The sequence below is a fragment of the Lepidochelys kempii genome, chromosome 3 (assembly GCF_965140285.1).
Source record: "Lepidochelys kempii isolate rLepKem1 chromosome 3, rLepKem1.hap1, whole genome shotgun sequence".
NCBI classification, from domain to species: Eukaryota; Metazoa; Chordata; order Testudines; family Cheloniidae; genus Lepidochelys; species Lepidochelys kempii.
Window position 1 is genome coordinate 74,761,995 of NC_136382.1, and position 21,671 is coordinate 74,783,665.

The following is a 21,671-nucleotide window of genomic DNA, read 5'->3' on the forward strand; positions in this document are numbered from 1 at the left end:
TTCCTGCTACTTAATCTAATTTGGAAGTTGTGACTTTCTAGAGGTTTAATAGAGATATGTCTGCAGGGAATCAATGTTCTCAGAGAAATGGGGGTGGGGGGGAGCATTAATACATTTGTCTGGTAGACTAGGATAGGAGGCATTACTGCAACGGGCTGATCAACTAAATAACATGCTTATTAAAAACAATCTGCAGGAACACACTGTCATTCCTGTTCCTATTTATCTTCTGGTCAACTCAATTGAGATTGTGCATTAAAGCACAGGCAGCATTATTACATTTGCTTTATTAAATTCTATAAACAGCACTGTAAAGTCAGAGTCAAGATATTTAGAAGATAATAGCATAGAGTGAAGGCAGTGAGACTTGCTTTAACGCTAATGTTTGTAGATTATACCATAAGAAAAAAAACATGAGATAGTCACACGAGCAAATGTTTCACAACACTCCTTTCTCTGCCTTCCTAGGTATTTATTCTATGCTCATCCTAATAAATAAAGTTCCCCCCTGGAGAATGTGAAAGAATTATAAAAGAATTACACAACTCATGACACTCATTAGGACATCTGGACTGGAATAATTTTAAATAAAGAGCGGACAGGCAGCAAGGCCTACTCTTAGCCCTGGTCTACACTAGGAGTTGAGGTCGAATTTAGCAGCGTTAAATCGATTTAGCTCTGCACCCGTCCACACAAAGCTCTTTTTTCGACTTAAAGGGCTCTTAAAACCGATTTCTTTACTCCACCCCTGACGAGGGGATTAGCGCTGAAATTGGCCTTGCTGGGTCGAAATTGGGGTACTGGGGATGCAATTTGACAGTATTAGCATCCGGGAGCTATCCCAGAGGGCTCCATTGTGACCGCTCTGGACAGCACTCTCAACTCAGATGCACTGACCAGGTAGACAGGAAAAGGCCCGAGAACTTTTGAATCTCATTTCCTGTTTGGCCAGCATGGCAAGCTGCAGGTGACTGCAGAGCTCATCAGCAGAGGTGACCATGATGGAGTCCCAGAATCGCAAAAGAGCTCCAGCACGGACCAAACGGGAGGTACGGGATCTGATCGCTGTATGGGGAGAGGAATCCGTGCTATCAGAACTCCGTTCCAGTTTTCAAAATGCCAAAACATTTGTCAAAATCTCCCAGGGCATGAAGGACAGAGAGCATAACAGGGACCCGAAGCAGGTGCCTCTTCCTGCTGGGCTGTTTGCCTGTGGCTGAACAGAAATGTTCCCCGCTGTTAGCCATGGGGAGGGGTTAGCCACGTGGTGGGGGGAGGCAGAACGCGACCTTGTAATGAAAGCACATGTGCTATGTATGTAATGTTAACAGCAAGGTTTACCGAGAAAGAGTGTACCCATTGTTCTATAAAATGTGTCTTTTTAAATACCACTGTCCTTTTTTATTTCTCCACCAGCTGCATGTGTTTCAAGGATCTTCTCCTTCCCAGAGGCTAGCAAAGATTAGAAAGTGAAAAAAACGCACTCGCGATGAAATGTTCTCTGAGCTCATGCTGTCCTCCCACACTGACAGAGCACAGACGAATGTGTGGAGGCAGACAATGTCAGAGTGCAGGAAAGCACAAAATGACCGGGAGGAGAGGTGGCGGGCTGAAGAGAGGGCTGAAGCTGAAAGGTGGCAGCAGCGTGATGAGAGGGGGCAGGATTCAATGCTGAGGCTGCTGGAGGATCAAACCAATATACTCCAGTGTATGGTTGAGCTGCAGGAAAGGCAGCAGCACAGACCGCCGCTACAGCCCCTGTGTAACCAACCGCCTTCCTCCCCAAGTTCCATAGTCTCCTCACCCAGATGCCCAAGAACGTGGTGGGGGGCCTCTGGCCACCCAGCCACTCCACCCCAGAGGATTGCCCAAGAAACAGAACGCTGGCATTCAATAAGTTTTAAAGTGCTGGGTGGCCTTGTCCTTCCCTCCTCCACCAACTCACCTGGTGCTTCCCTCCTCCAGCACCCCTCCCGGGCTACCTTGGCAGTTATCCCCCTACCTATGTGATGAATTAATAAAGAATACATGACTGTGAAGCAACAATGACTTTATTGCCTCTGCAAGCGGTGATTGAAGGGAGGCGGGGAGGGTGGTTAGCTTATAGGGAAGTAGAGTGAACCAAGGGTGGGAGGGGTTTATCAAGGAGAAACAAACAGAACTTTCACACCGTAGCCTGGCCAGTCATGAAACTGGTTTTCAAAGCTTCTCTGATGCGCACCATGCCCTCCTGTGCTCTTCTAACAGCCCTGGTGTCTGGCTGCATGTAACCAGCTGTCAGGCGATTTCCTCAACCTCCCACCCCGCCATAAGCATCTCCCCCTTACTCTCACGGATATTGTGGTGCGCACAGCAAGCAGTAATAACAGTGGGAATATTGGTTTTGGTGAGGTCTAACCCAGCCAGTAAACTGCGCCAGCACGCTTTTAAACATCCAAATGCACATTCTACCACCATTCTCCACTTGCTCAGCCTGTAGTTGAACAGCTCCTAACTACTGTCCGGGGTGCCTGTGTACGGCTTCATGAGCCATGACATTAAGGGATAGGCTGGGTCCCCAAGGATAACTATAGGCATTTCAACATGCCCAATGGTTATTTTCTGGTCTGGGAAGTAAGTTCCTTTTTGCAGCTTTTGAAACAGACCAGAGTTCCTAAAGATGCGAGCGTCATGTACCCTTCTCGGCCATCCCACGTTGATGTTGGTGAAACGTCCCTTGTAATCCATCAGTGCTTGCAGCACTATCGAAAAGTACCCCTTGCGGTTTATGTACTCGCCGGTTTGGTGCTCCGGTGCCAAGATAGGGATGTGGGTTCCATCTATGGCCCCACCACAGTTAGGGAATCCCATTACAGCAAAGCCATCCACTATGACCTGCACATTTCCCAGGGTCACTACCCTTGATATCAGCAGATCTTTGATTGCGTTGGCTACTTGCATCACAGCAGCCCCCACAGTAGATTTGCCCACTCCAAATTGATTCCCGACTGACCGGTAGCTGTCTGGCATTGCAAGCTTCCAGAGGGCTATTGCCACTTGCTTCTCAACTGTGAGGGCTGCTCTCATCTTGGTTTTCTGGCACTTCAGGTAGGGGAAAGCAAGTCAAAGTTCCATGAAAGTGTCCTTATGCATGCAAAAGTTTCGCAGCCACTGGGAATCGTCCCAGACCTGCAAGACTATGCGGTCCCACCAGTCTGTGCTTGTTTCCCGGGCCCAGAATCGGCGTTCCACCACATGAACCTGCCCCATTAGCACTATGATGCCCTCATTGCCAGGGCCCATGCTTTGAGAGAAGTCTGTATCCATGTCCTGATCACTCTCGTCACCGTGCTGACGTCGCCTACTCGCCCGGTTTCGATTTGGCAGATGCTGGTGCTGCATATATTGCTGGATAATGTGTGTGGTCTTTAATGTGCTCCTCATTGCCAAAGTGATCTGAGCAGGCTCCATGCTTGCCGTGGTATGGCGTCTGCATGGAAAAAAGGCGCGGAATGATTGTCTGCCATTGCTCTGACGGAGGGAGGGGAGACTGACGACATGGCTTACAGGGTTGGCTTACAGGGAATTAAAATCAACAAAGGGGGTGGCTTTACATCAAGGAGAAACAAAAACAACTGTCACACAGAATAGCCCCCTCAAGGATTGAACTCAAAAGCCTGGGTTTAGCAGGCCAATGGTCAACCCACTGAGCTATCCCTCCCCCTGGTATTCCAGGCAGGACTGAATCTCCATTAAACTTTTCAAGGTGCCCCTGACAGACCTCACCAAAATGATTGTCGGCCGTTGATTTCACAGAGGGAGGAAGAGAGGGGGGAGCAAATGAATATAAAACAAATCTGGTGTATTTCTTGTTTTGATCCACTCCATCTATCTTTTACATCTTTGGCTGGCAGCAGACAGTGCAGTAGGACTGCTAGCCATACTCATCTCCTGGCTGCTCGGCAGAAGACAGTGAAATAGGACTGCCAGCCATCCTCATCTCTTGCCTACTCGCCATAAAATGGTGCAATAGGACTACTAGCCATCCTCATCTCCTGGCTGCTCGCCAGAAGACGGTGCAATACGACTGCTGGCAGGACTAAAGAGAATGACCTGGTCGAGTCACTCGTATTTTAGTCCCTGCGCCCAGGTCTGCCCAGGCGCTCCTGACAGACCTTACCGAGGCGGCACCTCGGACATGAGGAGGATGGTTTTCAGGCCTATTGCACTGTCTGCTGCCACAAGGCAATGAGCTGCTGCTGTGTAGCAATGCAGTACCGCATCTGCCAGCACCCAGGAGACGTACGGTGACAGTGAGCTGAGCGGGCTCCATGCTTGCCATGGTATGGCGTCTGCACAGGTAACTCAGGAAAAAAGGCACAAAATGATTGTCTGCCGTTGCTTTCATGGGGGGAGGGAGGGCCTGATGACATGTACCCAGAACCACCCGCGACAATGTTTTTGCCCCATTAGGCATTGGGATCTCAACCCAGAATTCCAATGGGCGGCGGAGACTGCGGGAACTGTGGGATAGCTACCCACAGTGCAACGCTCCAGAAGTCGACACTAGCCTCGGTACTGTGGAAGCACTCCGCCGAGTTAATGCACTGAATGCACTTAGAGCATTTTGTGTGGGGACACACACACTCGAATATATAAAAATGATTTCTAAAAAACCGACTGCTATACATTCGACCTTATTCCGTAGTGTAGACATACCCTTAGGATGGTTGGTATTAGAAGTGTGTTTCATTGTACCAAATTAGTATCCAAAAAATTCTCCCAAACGGATCATTTTAAAAATAAAGCATACTGGCTGTCAAAGGTAACAGATACCTTATGGCTATCCACAGGCAGCTATTAGTTTCAATGGGATACACACAGGGAATTTAGTACCAGTACTTTTTGACTGGTTACAGTTAACACACATAATATAGGTTGCGTAATGTAGTATAAGGCATCAAATATTTTGTTGAAAGGGCCATGGTCCAAACACAAGTGGGAACCAGAAATCCCTGACTTCTAAGATTACCTCTAGCATTTATTCCCTCTGTGGCCTTAGATAAGTAATTTAACCTTTGTGAACTTCAGTATCCGATCCAGGGAATTGGGGTGGTAATATTTATCTCCACTTTCATAGGATGTTGCGAAGACTAATCAATGCTTGTAAAAAACACGTAGAAGATGAAAATTCTGTTCAGTGTAACAGTTGAGTAATCCATTTGAAGAAACAAATAATCTCCAAGTTAACATGCATAAAAAGGTGCTTCTTTGGGATTTTCTCTGACACACACAACAGGTACAGCAACAACAACAGAAATACAAGTTCAAAAAAACAGGTATGTAACAATTTGGGCTTATAACAATATGGTTGAGTTAACTCTGAGCAGAAAAAGGGCTAACAGACGGAGTTAAAAAAATAAAAGGAATTAATGGCTCAAAAAATCTGAATGGTTCTGTTTGTTTTAATAAAGGGAGGGAGAATTCCTTTTAATACAGCAAGTAAAATTACAAAGGACCAAATTCTATCTTTACTCACATCTGTACAAACCTACTGATTGGTCCAAAATCCTTCTCCTCTCCTCCAAATTGCCTCTCCAAAGAAAGACTGTTTACATTTCCTTTAGCCATCTATGCCTAGTGGAAGGATATTCAGACTTCCAAAGTAAGGTAACATATCGCTGAGCCAGGAGAAGGGCAACATGCACAAATATGTGTTTATGTTTATTCATAGTGACCTAAACAAACACTTGCAATGAGGTAAATGCTTAGAGTCAATGGGGCCTCAATCTGTGCTAGAGAAGGGGTTCTCAAACTGGGGGTCGGGACCCCTCACAGGCTCACGAGGTTATTACATGGGGGAGCACAATTTGTCAACTTCCACCCCAAGCCCTGCTTTGCCTCCAGCATTTATAATGGTGTTAAATATATAAAAAAGTGTTTTTAATTTGTAAGGAGGGCTCGCACTCAGAGGCTTGCTATGTGAAAGGGGTCACCAGTACAAAAGTTTGAGAACCACTGTGCTAGAGTCAAAGTTCAGTCAGCCACTTCCACCAATAAACAAACCCTTTATTGCAATAACAATATTGATAAATACAGCCATGCTTTTCGCTTAGCAGTCTCGACAAATGTGCCCACTAGAAACCTGCTCCACTACTGAGATCATATACTTTCTGTTTTCGCTAAAACAAGGTGTTTTTCTGTTTACTAACAGACAAAATAAAATTTGGCTTCATAAAAGCCAGGAACATTTGTTACTCCTGTCCGCAGCCTGGAGGTTGTGCTGGATAATCATATAGCAGCAGTGTTCAGGAACACTCTGTACTGTTTGTACCTGGACAGAGATTGCAGCCATTTCTTTCAGGTGTGGCCCTTGCCACCAGGATCTGTGCCTTTGTCCCCTCCAGACTTAGGGCTATACTTTGGGTCAATCCAGAAATTTAAACAGCTGCAGAATGCCACAGATTGCCTATTAAATGGAGGTGCATGTCACCAGCGCACCATGATCTGCTGTAGCTGCCTACTAGCTTCTAGACTGAATGTAGTGTTTATTTTGATCTACAAAGGCTTGGGACCCTGCAACTTGAGAGGCTGCCTCTCTCCACCTGCCATACTGTCTGGATGTGATCAGCAGAGGCATTTGTGCTGTATCCCTCTTGATTTAAAAGAAATGGGACCAGTGATAGAGCACTCTTTGTGAGAGGTCCTCAGCTCTGAAATAGGCTCCCTCCTGCAAGCCCCAGGCTTGCAATAGTCTAAATCCAGTAAGAGAAATGAGAAATTTTAGGAAGAAAAATAATCATTCACGTTCACAGGAATGCTAAGGAGACATTTAACAGCTGAGTAAAGGTTTATACAGTAGTTTTAAATGACCTAAAGTCAATACATCCTTACAAACAAATATTAAAACCACCCCGGCCTGTACCTGGCTTCCACTGGGGAAGATCAATGATCTAGGACTAGGTATTGAGATATGTTAAAGGTAACAACCTGGTTAATCTTGTATTGGGGACACGCTTACCTGAGGAAGAAACAGAAGATCTGGCTGCAAAACTAGCACTTTCCTCCAGGATCCATGTAGAGACAAGGGAAACTAGGGAGCTCAACTCTATCTACACATGCCTTGTTCCTCTGCATGATACGTAGCCCTCTCTGCTCTTTCAGTACTGTAACAGAGCCATAGGAACCATGCTGACGGGGACCCAAATCCCCTCAAATAGGGAGAGGCATACAGCATTGGAGGTGGGGAAGGTGGTTTAGATATTGCTGACAAGGTCAGCATGAACATACGAACATCCTGCAGGGTTGGAGAAAAGAAACCACCATTCTCCGTGGCTCCTCCACCACACGGATCCTGCTTTCTGTGTGTGGGCAGCACTACCTATGTTCTGCACTCTCCGCTCAAGGCCTACTGATGCGCTTACAGAAGCAGAGTGTAAAATACATTCCATAATCTGAATGAAATCCAGGAAATGTTGCTCAAAAACTGCCCTGTAACTTTTTTATGTTGAGGGGTTTAAAAAAAAAAAAAAGGCAGAACCAGCATCCTTGGACAAAACTAGAAAGACTGGGTTGAGAGACATCTGTATTTCTAAGGTAATAAATGGCCTCGATGCTTAGAATTTCAAATACTAATATCAGTTCTTTCAAAAAAGGCCAGAAGCAGTCAAATGAAACAAAGCATCACTATAGAAAGACTGACAGCTTTGTATAGATAATAATAGAGGTCTTGTGTCCTATGAGGCACAGTAGGCCTAAATAATGAAGCACTCCCCCATCTCCTGCTCCAAATCTTCTTCCCCTCAGTGCCCCCAGTACAGAATAATCACTACAGTATCTCTTATTCAGTCATTTTGATAGCAAAATCAATATATTTTATATTGGTCCAAATCTTTGGTTTTCAATACCAGTATTGACAAATAACTGCATCACAGAAGTTGTTGGAGGAAAGCTGAGACTTTATGAGAGGGGTAGGGGGGGCAGTTTAGTCTTTTGATACCTGGACTCAGAAAACTGGGGGAGCTGGTTCTGAATTTTTGGCTCCTGGGTGAATTGAGGAGATCCCCTTTACACTGCCCCTTTTGGGCAGGGACAGAGGGGACTTCAAATCTGGAAGTGTCGGGGGAGGGCAGCTATTAGGTTTTCTCCTCTGCACCCTGCCAGAAAATCTGCCACTACATCAACAACGATGGAAAAGAGTATTACTCTGATGTTTCCGCTAAATGACTAGGAGTGAAATATTTGTTGAAGTTGGCATCATTTAAAGTAGTATCCTTGAGCATCAGTGTTAACAATCCATTGATATGGATGAAGCAAGTGCCTTAAAAAAAAAGAAAATGTAGATTCTGGAGTACAATTACATGGCAAATTCAAAACAAAGGGCAATCATTCAACAATTTATGCAGCCACAAAAATCTTGGCTGCATAATCATATTATATACACAACACTTTGATAACAATGCACTTGAAGCTTCTAAGGTATTGCATTTATCACAAGAGCAAAATTCTAAGATCTTTGTTATAAGGGATAGTCTATAAATTCCATTCAGTGAGATAATGGGTCTGATCACTGAACAGTATTTTACCTTTTTCAAACATTACAAACATCAACGCTCCTATGCACTTTTTTCTTTAAGAATTGTTGTTTCTTACAAAGCTTGGATCATGAACAAGTCTTCTACAGAAGTCACAAAAGTTCCTTATTTTTGACAGAATGATTCAAGTCTTCTTCAGTGGCTATGTTTTCATTCAGCATACAACAAAGACAAATATTTTCAAACAAATACGCCCTCCACTGGACTCTGAAATGACCTCTAAAATCATCTACATCTTTTGTTATAGTGCTCATGCTTGTCTTGGATTTTTTCCCTAAAAAAATAAAAATAAAATAAAGACAACCAACCCCTTCAGCGATTACTCCTGGTGGAATTCTGGGCCAAAAAAATTAAAAATTTTGCAACAAAATAAAAATGGTGCGCACAATACTTTAAAATTCTGCAAAGTGTTGCATATTTTATGTGTCAAAATAACACAATGTAATCACACCAGTTTCAATTATTTTTGGTCATTTATTGCAAAATACCTGTCAGCAAGTATGTAACAGTGAGGCCTCATCTGGAGTACTATGTCCAGTTTTGGGCCCCACATTACAAGAAGGATGTGGATAAATTGGAGAGAGTCCAGCGAAGGGCAACAAAAATGATTAGGGGTCTAGAACACATGACTTATGAGGAGCGGCTGAGGGAGCTGGGATTGTTTAGCCTGCAGAAGAGAAGAATGAGGGGGGATTTGATAGCTGCTTTCAACTACCTGAAAGGAGGCTCCAAAGAGGATGGCTCTAGACTGTTCTCAATGGTAGCAGATGACAGAACGAGGAGTAATGGTCTCAAGTTGCAGTGGGGGAGGTTTAGATTGGATATTAGGAAAAACTTTTTCACTAAGAGGGTGGTGAAACACTGGAATGCGTTACCTAGGGAGGTGGTAGAATCTCCTTCCTTAGAGGTTTTTAAGGTCAGGCTTGACAAAGCCCTGGCTGGGATGATTTAACTGGGAATTGGTCCTGCTTCGAGCAGGGGGTTGGACTAGATGACCTTCTGGGGTCCCTTCCAACCCTGATATTCTAGGATTCTATGATTCTATATTCTAACAATTCAGACAACAAAAAAGATCTAGGAATGTTTTTTAACAAATAGATTCCTTACGAGGCATATTAATACAGAACTCTGAGTAATAATAATTCATTTAAACTACAATACAGAACCGTATTTCCTGCACCCCTCAGAAGCAGTGCAAAGGCTTGGGGGAGTCAGGGGTAATGGAGGAACTGAGGGAGAAGGAAGTAAATTGCTGGGAATGAGCCTGGGTGTGAACCTGGAGGGTTGTTGGGTATGGGTGGGAAAAGTATGGAACAGGTTTTTTTTGCAGGGGCGGGGAGGGATTGTTAGGGAGCTTCCACCATGCAGACCTTGGCTGACCCCTAGCCTCTCCCATTCAGTCAGGCACATCTGCCTCTGTCCCCATATGTCTCTGTGCCCTCACCCAGCCACTCCCTTGTCCCTGTATCCCCTCCCCTCCGTTCCCATGTGTTTCTGTGCCGGGGAATGCTGGAACAATTTTTATAGTGGGGGTACTGAGAGCCATTGATTCAAACTGTAACCTTGTGTATAATAGAAACTACTTCAAGCAAGGGGGTGCGGTAGCACCCCCAGCACACCAAGTTCCCAGCATCTAGGTCTGTGCCCCCACCCAGCCACTCCCCTGTCTCTATGTAACTCTGCACCTCCTACCCCGTCCCCATGTGTCTTTGCACCTCCCTCCCCTGTGGCCCTGTGCCTCCACTCCCTTTCAGCTCCTGCCCCAGCTTGTCCTCCACTACTAGCCCTTATGAGTCCCTGTCTGACCCCCCAGCACCCTACGCTGTCTATCTCCCCATAGCTCCTGTCTCCTGACCTGGCCACAGGTGCTCTGAAGAAGGCAGGCTCTCTCTTCCTTAGCTGGCCATGAGCTGCAGCTTTGTTCTACTGCCACAGCGCCCGCGGGTAGGCAAAAGGTAGAATTGCAGAAGTTATTTTCTGCTGGGAGCTGCTGCTGTTCTTGCACCACAGCACCCTCTGGTAAGCAAAAGGCGGAACTGCAGCAACATTTTGGCGGAAGCTTTTTTTTTTGTGCAAAAAATTAGAAAACTGAGGGGCTCATTAATTATGCACATGTGCAGTAGCGCAGAATTCCCCCAGAAGTAAGAGACAGAAATTCAAGTCTTCATAGCTGCTCTGCAAGCTGTATACCTTTAACTTTCAGTAGGAAGAAGGTCTTAATCAAGCATAAAAACCAAAAATGGTATTCAGGAAGCTTTTGGATTCTCCATCCCACCTGGGCACCAATACCATTGGTTATACAGACGATACCTAGAAATTTAGGCATGCCTATTCCTTAAGCACAAAAAATTCCTTGCACATGCAGAGCACACCCCCTTTGAAATTCACTTGAGCATGGAAGGCTAATATAGGCATCTAGCTAATTGACTATCAGATCAGTTAGACACGACAGGTATAGAAAATTCCACTATGGATCCCAGACTCAACCCTCTTTTTGAGCAGGTTGTCTGATACTTGTGTTGAGTGGCAAAGATGTCTATAGTGCGATTGTTCCAGATCAGGAAGATGTCTGCAAGTATCCTGCTCATTGTTCAAGAGAAAATGCCTGAAGAGATTGTCCACTTGTGTGTTCTGCAGTCCAGGTAAGTGTACTGCCACTAGGTATATTCAATGGATGATGTGCCAGTTCCAGAGTTTGACTGCTTCCTGGAAAAGTAAGGAGGACCTTATCTCACCTTGTTTATTGATGTAAAACATGGTGGTTGTGTTGTCAGCCATTATTTGGACCAACTGTCCTGATATCCAATGGAGAAAGGATTTGCAGGTCTTCCGAGTTTCAGGACATTGATGTGAATTCTCCTCTCCCACAGGCCTGTGTTATTTGTTCATCCATATGGGCACACCATCTTTGTAAGAATGCATCCGTGACTATCATCTTGGAAGGTTGAGATGCTCTAAATAGGACCCCTCCTTCCATCATCTCAGGGAGGATAGGACCAAGGGTGGGATGGTGAGGAGCATGTCCAAGTGATGTTTGGAAGGTGTGTAGACCAACTTCAACCAACCTACAAAAATCAGAAGTGAGGTCTGGCAATACAAAGTATTTCTTTGTATGGCAGATAAAAAATATCAGGTCTTCTCTTGTGGAAACACTGTCATTTCCTGGGTGGTTCCAAAGATCTTTGTTGTAAAAGTATGGCTGGATTGGTCTCTGTGAGGGATACTGCTGTTTCAGTTACTTCCTTTTAGACGCTGGCGTGTGGGCTCTGAGGGAATACAAGTTGGCTTGTGAGTCCTTTTTCAGAGTGTGTAGAGCCTCATCAGCTTCAGAGATGAACAACAGGCTCCTTCAAAGGGCAAGTTCTCCACTGTGTCTAGACTTCCCTGGGGAAACCCGATCCCTGAAGCCACAATGCCCCATGCCTGACTACAGCCATTGCCATTGTTCTGACAGCCATATCTGCTGCATTCAGCACTGCTTGGAGATTTGTTCTGGCCTTCACTGACCAATGACATGAAGTTCTAAGGAGTGTCATTGGGAAGTCTGTCTGCAAAAGCAAATAAACAGTCTCTCAAGAATCCAGGCTAATACGGCTGACAATTGGCTATGCAGAACTGTAAGCTTTGCCTCAATAAATCTAGTCTCTTTCGCTCTCTCTCTTTTGGTATGGATTGGAGTTGTTTTGCCTTTTTGTTCACCACAGTGAACACAGCAGTAGAAGAACTCTGCATCTTAGGAGACACCTGATTTTTTTTTTTTATCTGCCATACAAAGAAATACTTGGTGCCAAGGCAGGTGTCTGCCACAGAGTACCGGCTGGATCCATATAATTAATTGGGAGGGTTGGAGTATGTCTATCAGAAAGAAAACATAAAATCATCACTGATAAAGTTTACAGATGACATAAAAAGGGGGGAGTGGCAAATAATGAAAAGGATAGGTCCCTGATTCAGAGTGATCTGGATCACTTGGTAAACTGGGCGCAAGCAAACAATGAGTGTTATATGTAAATACATATATCTAGGAACAAGGATTGTAGGCCATACTTATAGATGGGGCAACTCTATCTTGGAAGCAGTGACAGATGGGAGGTTGTGATGGATAATTAGCTGAACATGAGCTCCCAGTGCAATGCTGTGGCCAAAAGGGCTAATGCAACTTGGGATGCATAAGCAAGGGAATCTTGAGAAGGAATCGGAACGTTATTTTTCCTTTGTATTTGGCTCTGGTGCAACTTTTGCTGGAATACTGTGGTCCAGCTCTGGTGCCCACAATTAAAAAAGAATGTTGATAAATTGGAGAAGGATCAGAGAAGAGCCACAAGAATGATGAAGGGAGTAGAAAAGCTGTCACAGTGATAGATTCAAGGAACTCAATCTATTTAGTTTAACAAACAGGTAGAACACAATTCAATGGCTAGAAGATGAAGCTAGAGAAATTCAGACTAGAAAGATGACAAATTATTGACAGTGCGTAATTAACCATTGGAAAAATTTACCAAGGCTCAGACTGGATTCTTCCTCACTAACAATTTTTAAATCAAGATTGAATGTGCTTCTGAAAAAAGACAGGCTCTAGGAATTATTTTGGGGAAAATTCTGTGGTCTGTGTTATAGAGGAGCTCAGAGTAGATGATCACAATGGTCCTTTCTGGGTTTGGAATCTATGAGTTTCTGTGTCTGATCTTGCAGCTCCTCAATATGGATTTGAAGGGCATCAACCATTCTTTTTAATAGCTCCTGGATGCTCTGATAATCATCCATTTGAGGGGTCTAAGTGGCACTATGGCCTCATTGGGAAATGAAGAGGAAAGGATTTTCTGTGCCAGCAAATGCAGCCTCTAGTGCATGCTCTCTCATTACTTTCTCCTCTATTTGTGATTGTGCTGGAATCAAGAGAGGCTGCTGTAGTCTCCGAGTACACAGTTCTGTAGAGGAAGTAGCCTTCTGGCGGTGTTGTTGTCCCTGGAGCCAAAGTTGCTCTGAGTCAACCAGGGACCCCAGCAAGACCACATGGGCATTGGTGGGTAACAGCTTGGTGGTCAGGGGATAGAGAATCATGAGCCAGAATCTGTGGGACTCAATATCTTTCTCGTGAGGAGTATGTGGATCTTATATAAGATGTCGAGGGCTGCAATAACAGTCTGGGTGAATAAGTATGTTGCTGGAATAGAATCTCTTCATCCTCCAATTCTGAAGATGAATCCAAAGAGAATGCACTGCTCAGACCCATGGTCAGTGCCGTGAGTTAGGGGAGGATGGTGCCTCATTACTAGACACTGTTGGTGCCAACTGCAGTGCTGAAGTCAACGGCAAAGAGGACTGAGGTTCTGGGTGAATCTGCAGGTCCATTGGTGTCAAATATTTAAATGATACTGTGTGGGGCATCACGGATGGCTGCACAGGATCCAGGTTGTGTCGACATGGCATAGCAATCTCCACCACAATGATTATGCACTGCCCCAACTGGCTTGGTTCCAGTGCTGGAATGGTTGGTGCCCAGGGCCCTTGAAGTAGATGGTACTGGGGTTGGTGCCATGGTCTTTCCCAATGTTCCAGTTTTCAGTACCAGGTGTTTTGATGCTGTACAGCTGGAACTATTATGAGACTGATGTTCAGCAGGAACCGTTCTGGGCCATGGTGTGTCAGATGCTGTTTAGTGCCACAGGGAGGTCTTCTCAGAGAAAACCCTAGTGGACCACCTGTCCTGGAACTTCTAGCCTCCTGAGGTCTATCTGAGGACAACACTGTAATTGTAGTCATGATTGAAGTTGGGGTTCTCAAAAAGCCCTCACTTGCACTCTGCAGCTCAGAAGCAGGGGGTCTAGTAGCCTAGCTTCGAAGTCAGTTTCATTGACTTGGTCATCAGGAAGACCTGAAGGTAGGCCTTCTTGGCTCAGGAGCTGAAGGACATGCAGATTGCACATTTTCTGGGAACACGCAATTATCCCAGACAACAGAGGCATTTGGAATGTCCATCTGATGCTGAGATAGCTCCCTCACAAGAGGGGCAGCATTTAAACCCAGGTGAATAGGATGGCGCCATACCAACCATTACATTCAAACAACTGAAGGTTGTTAGCTAGCAGTACTAAAACTACTAATTATGTTCTGAGACTAAAGTAAAAGTCTGTTATATAAGCTATAAAGTAGGCTGACAGTCTCTCTGATGGTTGGGCTCAATCCTAAAGTTGTGAGACAGAGACAGGAACTGAATGGTGACAGGTGCATCTCACTTTCATGCACCCTTGCAGACATGCATGAAGACTGAAGAGCACACGCACTCTACAGATACTGCTGGCCAAAAGACTCCGATCTCTAGCTCATGAGCACTATCAGTGAATGCATATGGACAATCGCTCAATGGAGAACATAATTTTCACAGACTAGATTCATGCTATCTAGTGAAATTTCTCCAAACACATCAAAAGTGCTTGTCACTACCACAGCAATGAGCACAGTATAAATGTTTGTATTTGTGTATACCCATGTACACTGTTTAGATTGTATGCTGTTTGGGGCATGGTCTAGCTCTTATCTTATCTGATTATACAGCACCTGCCACAATGGGACTCTGATCTTGATTGCAGCCCCCAGCTGCTACCATAATACAAATAAGAACTACTCTCTCAGAAAGTCAGAAGTTCAAAAATTAAGCTGGTTTTGAGGTCTCCAAATACAAACAAAGCATTTTGAGTGGTAACTCAAAAACAACCACACAGAATCTTACCTCTAGGGAAATAAAAAGTTGGATTTCAAGATAATAGCATGAGAAATTGCAGCCCCAAAAGATTTTTTTTTTCCTTCAGAAAGATAGAAATGCTTGAAAAGAGGGGCTTATAATGAATGTGTCGGTGTCGCCTGAGCTATAATGATAGCATCTCTACCACAGTGCTGTAATGCAGACATAATATTTTATCATTATTTTTTCAGTTCTGCTTGTACAGACATTAATGCTCCTCCGTCAGCTTAGTATTTATTACAGCATGTTTCGGTGTTCTTCTGACAGTTTTGTCTGCTTCAATAATCAAAAATAAACTGCACACTGAAATGTTTACTAGAAAAAGGAGGGAAGGGGAAAATGTGAGAGGGGAAAACATGCATAAGAGCCGGCCAGTTTTTGTTAAATGCTTCCACAACACACCCATTTCTGCACAGGTATTCTATAACAGAAACTGCTGTACCCCATAATTACATACGACACTGGTACAGCACGTATTCATCAGAGGCTTTTGCAATACCTATGCAAAACAGTGTGAAGGAGGAATAGATTGAGATGTTTGAAATTTTGGATTTTATGCCTTTAAATGGACACAATCAAGACAACCAATTTAAAGGTATGCATATCACACAAGCCAAATGAATTGCCTGCTCCACTAGCCTCATTATTGTGGGCTGTCAGTGTACTAAAACTTGGAAGAGTCCTACTTTCAAGTAGCGTAGTATTCTTCCAAGTTTCAATATCCTGCCAGCTCATAAGAATGGAGCTGGCAGGCAGGCAGATGGCGTAAATCTCAGGAGCACAGACCTGAACCACTGCAACACTCTGGGTTGGAAAACAAGTTGCCAAGATGAAAAGCAGGGATTTTAGCCATGTTGCAAACCCTTGATTGAGAGAGAGAGAGAGAGAGAGCGCGAGCGAGCGCATGCGAGACCAAGCGCAGTCTCATACTTCATGCCTTTCAATTGTGACAACCTCTTTGTAAGTCACAGCCTGTGGAGTGATTTTTGAAAAAAGTACTCTTAAGCCAACCTTAGTTTTCCACATGCAAACCTGGAGACAAAGTTAGAGGCTATGGTGGGATTTTGCCCCTATCTATTCTCTACTGCAGGTTATGTATTCAATTTTTCTTAATTGTAAAAATATATTTGTACTACTGAAATAAAAAGCTAACGGAACACTTCAGGTCTCCCAACAGATGAGTTAATCTCTGATTAGTTAATCTCTGATGAGTTAAATGGAAGTGCCTTAGGTACTCTCCTTGAACACAGCATGGATCCAATTGGTACTACTATAATTTTTTTAATGTATCGTATAAATGTTCTGATTTCAATGGAAGAGTATAGTATACTCCTGTTTTTAGTGGCCATTGATGCAACAGACCCAACAGATAATAAACCTCTAATATGACATTTTAAACATGCAGAGTAATTAAGTATATTAAAAATCCTTATCTCCTCCTATCAAGCCATTGGAAGAAGGCCTATGGGTATCCAAATTTCTCATTTCAATTCAGCCCAGGGTCAGCTAAGTTAAATAACATCAATACAAAAATGCTTTATACTCAAAGACACGTTCACTGCTTAAACATATTCAACAAATTATGCAAATTAAACAAAGATGGTTGAAGGTACAAATATCCTAAACCATTTAACTATTTGTGTGAATTGACCATACCAATTTTTTTCCAGAACTAGTTCCTAGGCTGTAACCAAGGTTCAACTTACAGGAACTTCAATTGGCACATACACGGCAGGGTTAAGGTTGACAGATTTTAAAATACACTAATACAAATGGCAGGTTTCAGACTAGAAGCCGTGTTAGTCTGTATCCGCAAAAAGAAAAGGAGGACTTGTGGCACCTTAGAGACTAACACATTTATTTGAGCATAAGCTTTCGTGAGCTACAGCTCACTTCATCGGATGCAATGAGCTGTAGGTCACAAAAGCTTATGCTCAAATAAATGGGTTAGTCTCTAAGGTGCCACAAGTCCTCCTTTTCTTTTTTTAGTAATACAAATGAAGCTATAGTAATATTTTCCTCACTAAGTTACCTTACTAGATTATGTGCATCAATATATATGATACAGGTTCTCAGCAATTAAAAGGAAAAATCAATCTACATATCAATAATTTATATCAATACATAATTACAATATCCACAGTTGCAGAAGGGGGTCTTTTGTTATTTTTCCACCTTTTAATAAACAGAAACAATTTAAATGTTGAGAAATCTCAATTTTTTTACTTGCATATTGCTTCCACAAGTAATCCCAATAATTACATTACTATTATTACTACATTGCATTGATATCTCCCATTTTAACATAAAATCAAAAAGCCCTCAGTCAAACAGTGATACCTTTTTAAAGAAAAGCTTTCCAAGTTCAATGACATTCTTAAAATATTCAGTTGGATCAAATGTTTTTCCCAATTTATAAAATGCAGCCGCCTGTGTAGTAAGAAAGAAATAGAAAACATTCCCTATTCAAATTGTAGATGATTATTCATAAGAAATGACTGTACAACGTATGTGGTGATATACGGTTTGGCCTGTACTCCACTGGAGAAATATGACTACAGAAACGTAGCTTCCCTTTGCCTGAAAAATAGGATGAAAACAGATGCTGGCAGACTTGTTTTCATCTCTAAAACCTCCATTAGGTAGAAATCTAGCAGTTCTTCCAAAAGCATGGAGCCCTCAGAAAGACAAGCCAAGAGTCTGAGGTCAGAGGATAGGTGCCCTTCTCATGGAGGTATCCAGACAGCTTGGCATGCCATGACAAAGTCCCCAGAGAGGTCAGCTTGCAGTCTAATGTAGTATATTCACAGCAATAAGGCAGATTTTACCTACACGTGTTAGGATCAGTCTTTTGCAGGTGCTTGTGGTGGTTTTGATTGTTATGGTCAGCCTGACTACCTGAGAGCCATTGCAAAGCTGCCATGGAAAGTATGGGGGACACACTGAATTGGGAAAGGTCAAATTACAAAGAGCAATAACTGATGTTTGTGGAGATAACTACTCTGTCCATTTCCCTGTTTAAAGGATCATTGGTTGGCTTGCCTTGGGCAAGCACCACCAAGTCCATACCGGGGTAAGCCATCCAGGTGTTCAGGATGGCAGAGTTCAAGTTTGTTAAATCTCCACACAACTTCTGGACATAACTAAGATGACAACCAGGGTGCTACAGCCTGTTTTGCCATTCTGGATATGGAGGGGTGAATAGACAAATCTTTCTCCATGAGCCCTACACTTTCTTGTCTATTGTAGTGGATCCTATGGTCCTGTATCATGAGAGACTATAAGTAGTTCCACACCTTGGGAGATAGCCTTCTGGGGTTCTCTGAGGAGAAAGTAATAGGTTGTCCAAAAGGTGGGTCCCTGATGGGCTGGGTATCATTGAGAACTGAACCCACTTCTCTTTCAGGTGTATCCTGCTGGCAGCCACATGTTCAGTCCCATGTATGTCCCCCATACTTTCCATGGCAGCTCTCCAATGGCTCTCAGGTCATCAGGCTGACAATAACAATCACAACCACCACAACCACAGTAAGGTACTACAGTGATATGATTTCTAAGGCACACTAATGTGCATGCACTAACTGGTCCTTGTAGATCCTGCTGGTGTGCAGTAAATGTTCCCTTGTTCACTTTAACATAGTGCAGTTTGAAAAAGTACTACATTAAAATGCACTAGGGAACATTTAGTGCACACCAACAGGGGCTACAGGGACTAATTAATGTGCAACACACTAGTGCACCTTAGAAATTACATCCCCATACTGCGCATTAATCTCCCATGTGTCCCCGTGACAACATTGTGTGTGTTCAGTAACACTTTAAAAACCTACATAGAACACCCAATAATTTAATTTTGCTCAAAAACTGAAATGAAGATATACACACAAGATTAGAAGGAAAAAAAAACAACCCCCCCCACACACACACGTAAAACATGGGGGTATGGAGAAGGAAAATATCCAGAGTTACAGAACATTGGTTAGCTCTTGGTTCCTTAATCTAAGCTCTTTCAAAATTTACAGACCTGGGATAGTTACTTATATTGTTCAACAACAGAAAGTGTCTCTCTTCAGTATAACCTGACCTGTAAGACTTAACCTTGCCTTCTTCCAATCCCTTCTCTCAAGGCTCACTTTGCCACAATGCCTACAAGAAATCAGCCAATCTGTGTTCCATCCTACAAAGTACTGAGCAATTTTTCCTAATCCAGAAGAACATTTAGGGCTTGATCCTGTAGGATCATTCAAGTCAATAGGAATTTTACCATTGACTTGAATGGGAGCAGGATCAAACACTATAGTATGTGCTTAAGTGATTTGCTAGATCAAGCCAGAGCACCCAACACCCTTTAGGATCACAGATCTTTCACACAGCAACAGGGAAGAGGGAGATTATAAAAGTGGAAAATATAATTTTCACACAGAACTATATAGTACCTGAAACTACTTACTTTTTTAAACCCATGTTTTTTAAAAATATTGACTCAATTTCAAGTTGATGGAATCTAGAGCTGACAATTTTTTTAATTTGTAAAAAAAAAATCAATATTTCTAAATTGTTTCTATTTCACAGGGTTTAAAACAGGCTAATTTTTATTTTTTTCTATTTTTGACAACATTTTACAAATCAAAATATATCAACACAATCAGTGAATAAAACATTACATAATAGTTTCAATATTTTTTCATTTTGATTAAAGTTCTAATTAAAAATGCCGTGAAATGTTAAAAAGAGAGTCCATTTTTCATTAAATACTTTTGGGGTTTTTTGATGTAAAACTGTTGCTTAAAAATTTTAAGAAGATCTAATAGACTCTCCAACTGGGGCATAACTTAATCTAACAACCTCTAAAGACATCTTTGGCCCAATTTTATTTCCCACATATTTTAATCCCCACAATTTTAATCTGCAGGGTTGGAAGGCTTGAAGGAAAAGACACTAAAAATAGCTCAAATTTATCTATATTCAATTTTGTATACAGAATAGTAACTCGTAGTTTAGTATCAGGTAAGGGGGATGAAATCCATTGTGTTAGCCAGAACAACAGATCATCATCTGCATACAAGGCAATCTGTGACAGTCTTCCCTGACTGCTACTCCTATTCATTATGAGATTGGAACACATACCAGAGCAAACAATGAAAGAGGAGAGAAAAAAATCCTATGAAATATTCCTAAATAGGGAGATAAAATAGATGGATGTCAAAAGATAGGAAACTTGAATACACGATAACTAGGTAACGTTTCCAAATTTTCAGCAAGCAAGATATTGTGCCATTCCTGGTAAATCAGTTTTATTCTTTACGGAGTGAGGCATAAAGGATTTTGCTCAAGTCTTCTTTTTAGTGAGTAAGATTACAGTAGGCACAAAATACCCCTACTCAGATTGTTCCCAACATCTGTATTATTCCCAATACAGACAGTAGAGCTACTTTTCTGTTACTCAGGAAAAACTCTAGGCTTGCTAAACTTTTACCATCATCACCTCTGAAACACAGTAAAAATCACTGTTCGAACCAATAGTTTATTAGATCAAAGCCACCATCAACAACGTCGACTCTGCCTGGTTGTGTTAACAAGAAAGTGTTTTACGAGTTCCACCACTGGGCATCAATTTAACTTCTAGCACCAGCAATGCTGTAAAACCATGAACGTAATTTATTTGGTGACCTGCATGTGTGGGAAGTAATATCTAGGCGCAACTTCTCACAGTCTGATAAAATGCTTTGATTTGCACCATTCAGATGATTGAACAAAGAGAGTTTAAGCAATCTCCAACAATAGCTTTCATCTCCAAATGCGCTAAAAATTTATTACTATATGAGTGCAACCTATTGCTTTAGAACTAGTTTTGATAAAATAGAAGAGATTGGATAAATATTACATTTTCGACTTGTACACATCGTGTCCATTAGGTTTAAATACTGGAGAAGCTTCATGTTTAAGATAAATATCATTTTTAGTTGATTCCACCACACACGAGAGTCACAATGTCTCCATGGTAACCTTTTTGCTTACACATAGTTTACAATACATGTTCATTCCCAGACAAGTGAAGTATATAGAAAATAATCTTTTAAAGCTTCTCCAATTCTTTATTATCTTTTCTTTTCCTCAGTGCTTAAAGCACTTTGAAACATTTCCCAATTTATGTCTCCCTTATATATTTGATAAGTGTGTCCCCTAATCCATCCCACTGTGTTGTGGCAGGACTGATTATTCCTAAACCACCTCTAATATACTGGTATCTAGCTTAGTGCTGCAGATCTCTGGTGTTAGAGATTCAACAACTTCCCTTGGCAGCTTGTTCTAACTAATGTTTAGATGTTTTTACTGCTACACAGAATTTCCTAGTG

General features: G+C 42.6%; 1 protein-coding gene across 1 annotated transcript in view; it reads right to left on the reverse strand.

Annotated features, from left to right (window-relative positions):
* Window positions 1–21,671, reverse strand: part of MMS22L (MMS22 like, DNA repair protein) — a 151,275-nt gene that overhangs the window by 35,052 nt on the left and 94,552 nt on the right.